This window comes from Anoplophora glabripennis, unplaced genomic scaffold (assembly GCF_000390285.2).
Source record: "Anoplophora glabripennis isolate ALB-LARVAE unplaced genomic scaffold, Agla_2.0 scaffold201, whole genome shotgun sequence".
Classification (NCBI taxonomy): domain Eukaryota; kingdom Metazoa; phylum Arthropoda; class Insecta; order Coleoptera; family Cerambycidae; genus Anoplophora; species Anoplophora glabripennis.
Genome location: NW_019416321.1, coordinates 403,115 through 410,925, shown reverse-complemented (window position 1 = coordinate 410,925; position 7,811 = coordinate 403,115).

Below are 7,811 nucleotides of genomic sequence, written 5' to 3'. Positions count from 1 at the left end.
ATACAAACTCTATAACCTTGAAGCTTCATAACCTGAACTCTCATAATATTATAACCCTACAACTAACTAATACCAAAGGCCTGAAAACCCAACATTACGGGAAGGCTCGAATCTAATGACGATATTAATGGGTTCCAAAACCTTGGAACGGAGTAAACAGGGGGAAGAAGTTCAAATGGTCACAATATTTATGGTTGACTAACCTTATAACCAAGATTCAGGCTATAACCCCGTAATTCTTTATCAGAAACCACCATAAACCTAAGAGCTATAGCCCCATAACCATATGAGGCTGGAAATGCAGTGAACAGGACGAAAGAATCCAAATTTGGGTTTCTTAGGTCTTGGGTTTACGAGGTTATGGTGACTGTCGTTAAAAAGTTAGGGGGTTATAAGATTACTTGAGTCTTACTTCCAAAGTTAGTCAACCATAAGTCATCATTTATATTCCTTCGCTCTGTCCACTCAATTCCAGCTTCATAGTGTTATGGGGTGTTGATAAAAATTGTGGTGGTTTCCGATATGGGCTACAGAGTTATTGTGTTTCTCATTTCAATGTTTTAGAACCCATCAAGATATTATTACATACAAGCTTTCTCGTGTTTTCAGGCTTATGGTACTATGTAATACTATATTGTTATGGGGATTGAGGTTGGGGTGTTTCAAGGTTATAGAGTTTGTATGAAAGGCCCATGAAATACCTAGTTTTATCATTTGTAGTCGAATGGTTTAGCGTGGAATGGGTGTAGAACTCTGGAATTTATTATTGAGGACTATTAAAGATATACATATAAATTAACGATTTAAAAAAAAATCCTGTCGTTTAGAGCTAAAACAGAGGTTAGATTCAGATTCCGTGGCCAAAAGTATAACGATATGGTCTGCTTTACGGCGCAAACAACTTTTTTTTTTGTTGAGTCTGTGTAATTAAAACCAACATCAGAAATGTTATTAACTTCAAATGTAAAGTCTCTGTTATTATTAAACATTGGAGAGATTTCTTTGTGAAACGCATTATTGAAATTAAAACTCCACTTTCGGAAACATCCTGTACAGCACGTCGAATTAAAACATACTTTTACATTTCTTTAAATACCTGTGTTAAGTACTAAATTTCCTTTATTTACTAATGACGTCGGACCCACCGATTCATCTCCTCGCAGTTCCAGGCCGCCTCTCCGTGTTATCGTCGGCCGAGGGAGGCGGCGGATGTCTACGACTGTAATCCGGGCTTTATAGAGATGAGCAATTAGCCGGAGTGCATTACTGTTGGCTCATGTGTGAGGGCGCCACTCGTCGATTACTTGGACGGTGCCGAGCTTGCCGCCAGATGGGACTAATTACGAACTTAAGCCGCCCCCATTTTACCGCCAACATCTCTAATTACACACCCGCCGATAGGGTTGCACTACGTATACGCAAGAAGCCGTCCCGGAGGGCCTCGGCAGGGGCGTAGGCGAAAATATTCTAAACCGAAAAAAATTTTGGATTCCGCCTTTTAATTTTTGGAGTGACAATGGCTTGTTCAAAATAATATTGGCAAAAAATATTTCTACTTTTCATTATTTTATTGGTTTCTGTTAATTTTAAAAGAACAGGCTAAATTCTACTAGGGCTCTACTTATTATTAATAAAATATTGCGAAAATCTTTATACAAGTCAATACTATTGGTTAAAGACAAATTATAAATACAACAAATTTAAATTTTCATGCTCAACGTTCTTTTTCTGGGAAATTAAACATAATAAAAATCCAAAAACAAGCGCCTTCACACAGAAAACACTGCCATGGAATTTCACCAAGTTGTTCCTAAAATCGTAACAAGAACAAATTGTATAAAACTTCCATACAATTGTATTTGAAAATTTTAAAAAAATCTGTAAATCTTTGGTAATAATTTCACAATTTTAAAAGTAATCACAATTTAAACGACATACAGTTAGTTCCTGTAACATTTTTAGGAACAACTGTGTGAATTTTCAGAACAATGTATTTCTTTTCTTTATCTCATCTGTCTGATGTCTTTGTCTCTGATCTGTTTAATCCTATAATTTACAGAAAAAATCTCATTGTTACCTTTTAAAAAATTATTATCCTGTAAAATTAAACAAAACATTTTAAAAAAATACGTTTTCAATCAGCAATCAATATTCAACAAAAAATAAAATCAATCTAACATCACCAAATAATAAATATCTTGAGATTCGTTATATTAATGGCGTTTTGGAAAAATTATCAAAAAAGTTAAGTAATAATTGAACATATAGCTTATAGTAATGAAAACACTTTGAAAAATATTACCTATTACCTAAAATAAAAGAAAACACTCCACTTGATACAGAAGAAAAGTATAACACATTTATCTTTATTAAATCAGGATAATAAAACAGCTCTTGAAGAACATGCTTAAAAATAATTACATAATTCTAAATTTGATGATATAAAATTATTGGCAACCAAAAGAATTGGAGAAAATGGCTTTGAAAAAAATGATTAATGTAAAAAAAACATGAAAATAGTATAAACAGAAACCAAAATATAATTTAAAAAACAAAATTAAAAAACAAAAAATTATAGGCACCTACGTGAAAATAATTGTAATAAACACTGCATACGCATTTTACTGTACCTATTTGTTTGTTTTTTGTATTTTTTTATAGCGCATAAAATTTTAAATATGTAATATTCTAATATTTCAGTATCAGTATCAATATACTTATCAGTATTTAGTAAATCCTGAACGCTTTCAAAAATTCCTTGACATTTTATAAAGTCCTTATGATTCAAGACTGTTAAAAAGAAAACATAATTATAACTTTGTACATGAAATGTCACATACACAACCTAAAATTGTATGAATAAGTAATTAAGCCATTTTTATGACTGTTAGATACAAAAAAAATAATGAAATGTCGATGATTGTATAAATTGATTTTAATTCCATAAAATACTTTTTTACTTCTTAATATCTAAAGGAACTAACAAACTTCAAAGTATACAACGGTTTTTGAAAAAATTCTGTAAAAGTAGTTAGAAAAAATACTGAAGTACATTTTTATTTATAATTTTAGAGTTACATTACAGATATAACTATAACTATAATATAGATAATGTAATTTCTGTCCATATTGACGTCCTATGTCCCAAGAAGTCCCATAGTTCCCATAATGATCATTTAGAGTTTACCTGCAAGACAACCATTTACATACCAACAAGAATTAATTTAATGCAAGTTTACTATTTTCCCAAGTGTATTATCGTTATAATTGTATTTCCAATTGTATTTTCGAGCAACTGCTGGATAAGTTTTTGTAGGCGTTTATTTACATATTTCAAATGAAAAAGTGTAATAGCTCAAAAGTAATTTTATAAAATATTCTTCCATTTTTCAGAATCATAAATTCAGTTTTTCCGTTGGAGTTTTATTGCTGCAAGTATTTTTTTTAATTAGTGTAATTTGATATTATTACTTTTAACTGCAAATTTTAAAAGCTTTTTAAATTTCAAAGGTTTTTTAAATTTCAGATTATATTTATTTTTTTATTAACAGAAATAAGACAAATATGCGGTCGGAGAACTGAAAACTGAATATAACAAATGATAAATAGTAGTTGGTGGTAATAGAAAATAGTGTATAAAAAAAAGTGTATAAATTTAGTCGTTTATCATTAATTCTTCAAGTAATTTAATCACTAAATGAAGTAAACATTTCGATTTCATATATTTTTACTTCCATAAATTCCGAAAAACAAAAATGAAAAGTTTAAGAAATGTTTAAACTGGCATTATCATCAATTTATTTGATATAATATGGTACTCTTCTATCCCTGTTGCAAAGTATCCGGTACGCCACTGGGTTCTAAATATAACGCACATCAGTCACAGGTGTCTTGTTCAGGATATTAATTTTAAGCAAAGTTGTGTTTGGTGAATTAGTTTCAAGATTGTCCTGAATTAATAAAACTTTGTTGCCTTTACACCGGGGTACAACAATACCTTGTTTATTAGGGCCGTTTCGAATTTTTAAGCGAATATATAAAGGCCGAAAAGGTATTAGAGCGTAACGCATTATATACATGAGATCTAGAAAATCAGTTCTTGACATCAGTAAAGGATGAAATAGGAATTCCTCTTCATTTTCTCCTTCATATAAAAAAATCGTTCAACAAGCTTTTTGACTAATATTAAGAAATTTAAAAGCAATGTTAATGGAAAGACCAAAAATTAAGTACTTAATACTTATTACAATTTAATAGATAAAATTATACTAAAATCAAAATTATTACTTTCTTAGTTCTTTATATATTTAGGAAATAATTATTTTATTGTATTTGTAATTATTTTAACTCCCTTCTTTTTTACATTTGTTTGTAACTGATAAATAAATCATCTCTTATATTTTATAGAAAACTAAAATTCTGACCTAACTAATCGAAATGGTTAATATTGTTAATATTATGGTAATTGTTAATACTTTATATCTAAATAAATGTTCTGAAAGATAATTAAAGTTTGTAACACAATTTAAACAAATTTTCATTGTTGTCTAGATTTTTGCAAACAAAATCAATTTCTGTTATATTTTAAAGCGGTTAATTTTTTTATGGATATTTTTTATGTTTATTTATTTAGTTTTTATTGTACATAACTAATTTTCTAGTCATCTCAAGAAGATTTTGAATTTCTTTAACTTTATATTATATTTTATATTAAAAATCAAAAATATTTTATTTTATATTAAAAATCAAAAGTATTTCAACCGTAGAATCCTAAAGATGTATTAAAAGCCTTGAAACGACAAAATGGTTTTTTGTTATATTTCTTGACCTGATCTGGAAAAAAAGGAAAAATTAATGCAGATATTTTAAATTCTAACATTTTTATTGATTCATTAATTTTTTATGTCTACGTATTTTGAAAGCTTAACAAATACAAAATATTATTTGACTTTTTAATTGCATACCGTTGTATTAAAGTTTTATTTTTCCTAAAGGTATATCAATTCGATCTTTGCGTTTCCGCGAAAATTTTTGTGCTATTTGCTATTTGCTTTGTACTATTTCTCATGTGCTATTTGCTAAGCACTATTTGCTTTGTACCATTTGCTCTGTGCTATTTACTATTTGTTATGTGCTGTTTGCTATGTGCTATTTGTTTTGTGCGATTTGTTTTGTGCTATTTGCTATGTACTATTTGCTTTGTACTATTTTCTCTGTGCTATTGGCTATGTGCATTTGCATTGTGCTATTTGCTTTGTACTATTTGCTTTGTACTATTTGCTCTGTGCTATTTGATTATGCTATTTGCTATATGCTATTTGCTATGTGCTATTTCCATTATGCAATTTGCTTTGTGATATTTGCTATTTACATTATGCTATTTGCTTTGTACTATTTGCTATTTCCTTGTATTTCCATGAAAAGTTTTGTGCTATTTGCTACCAAAGTTAACTGCTGTCATATATATACAGTTGAATCATAATCATCATGAGAGACAGCTGTTTTTGAAGGATTTTTTTTTGGTTTTTTTGTCAAATCAGCTGAGTTTGATGCTCTAATTTGACATAAAAATTAATATCTACATTAACGCTACATTAGTTTGATGTAAATTCCATACATGGACGACACCTTTGTACAGAGCCTTCATGGGCAAAATTAAAAAGATCAAGGTCACGTTAAAATACAACATTCTATTTCACTGGCTGGTGATTGGAGTTGATTGGTGTAATCTTTTACTACATCTTATTTAATCAATCGGCGATCCCATTATCTCGAGCTTAGAGACAACGGCTTGTCATTGTTCACTGTAAACGAATCATTAATATTGAAGGCATAACATTGAGAAATTTTTAATTGACATTACCAATCGTGTTATGTTGGTTGCCTAAGCTCGACTGTCACGTGGCTTGTATTATATATGAATGCTCTGTATTACGATATAATAGTCAGTATTCACTTCTTCCTAAGGATGTTCATATTCAACCAAATTACTTCTAGCTACACTTTCCGTGGTAAATTTCATGAATACAGTAATTGAACATCAGGAATTCCTAGTTACTTAATTGATAGTTTAACGATAAAAGTCAGTGCCTCTTACAGAATTTATGCGTTTCCTTTGCTGGTACTCACATGAAGCTCGCGGCAACGGAAATGTAACAATGTTTACCCACCCACCTTTAACATTATCGAAGTCTTTACGAAATCATAACGTCCTTTCACTTTGAGTAGTGTTCTTGATCAAATCTGATAGAATAATTGTGTACCTACATCTAAGAATTTTCTTCCTGCATGGTAAACATGTATAATTTTCTATAAAAGGAGGTTAATTTATGTTAAATTATAGATAGAAAATCAGTATTTAACAGAAAAAATACTTATTTAGAATAATGTTATACAAAATAAAAAATTATAATAAAATATAAAACAAAATATCTATTGGTGACTTGGTGACATCTTAAAAGACGTAAAAAATTTGAAGAAAATAAATGCAGCTCCTAAAATTATTTTGATGTGTACCTCTTTCTGGAGATTTAGATTTCTATATTTTATTCTATAAACTAATGCAAAAAATTAAAGGGTCAATCCGTGATTTTTGACAGATTGTATTTAGGTGAAAAATGATCGTATCGAGAATTAAAAAAAAACATTTTGAAGCTCTAAGATTCTAGTTTTTAGATCTTTCTGTCGAAATTTTTTAGGAGCTACGGTTATCATGCGATTCTAAGAAATAGCGCGACAAAAAAATTTTGCAAATTCCACGGACTTAGAAAAATTTTCAGCTAAGCCATGCATAGAAGATAGCTTGTTTATTCAGCTTCTATTTCCTTTTCTTTAAATTTCGATACGACTATTTTTCAGCAGCATGTTATAGGAAATTTATCCCAGTTTTCGAAACTGCCCTTCAATTCTCTGTACGACCATTTGTTGCTGAGATATCGATGATTGAAGACAAAAGGATCCCTTTCCATTAAAAGTCCGATATTTCGATGAAAAATGGTCGTATCGAAATTTAAAAAAAGGGAATTGAAGCTAAATAAACAAGCTATCTGATCCATGCAATGGCTTAGCTGAAAAAATGTTTTCCAAGTCCGTGGACTTTTTTTTCCAAAATTTTTTTGTCGCGCTATTTCTTAGACATGCATGACAACCGTAGCTCCTAAAAAATTTCAACTGAAAGATCTAAAAACTAGAATGTTAGAGCTTCAAAATGCTTTTTTTAATTCCCAATACGACCATTTTTCACTTAAATACAGTCTGTCAAAAATCACGGAAAAATTTCAGAAATTCTTTTAACCCTTTATTTTTTTGCATTAGTGTATATTGGGTTTAACTTAAATAACTCTTAATTAATGAAATAGGATTTTCTAATTATTTTATTTAAATGATACAATTTTTGTCTTACTTATTCTTATAATATAAATTTTTTGATTCATCGATATATCAAATACAACAATTGAATAATAAATATTGATGTTTTGATACCTCGATGATACCTCGAAATATATTTTGTGTAAATATACATAACTTGGAAGGAAATTTTGTTACATTCAAAAAATAATTTCTTGTAGGTACTAACTAAAAAACGTAAGTTAGAGAAAATATCATCAATAGAAATTTCACTAAAAAAATTTTTTTTAAAGATATCTACGAAATCCAAATATTACATAAAAAAGTATATAAACAAAAAAGTTATAAGAATGAAAACAACCAAAATTTTAAAACTATTACCTCTTAAACGAATCGAGATATCAAGATGCTTTCGCTATTCATATTTTTTCGAAAATCAGGCTAATGATATCTTTATTACGTTT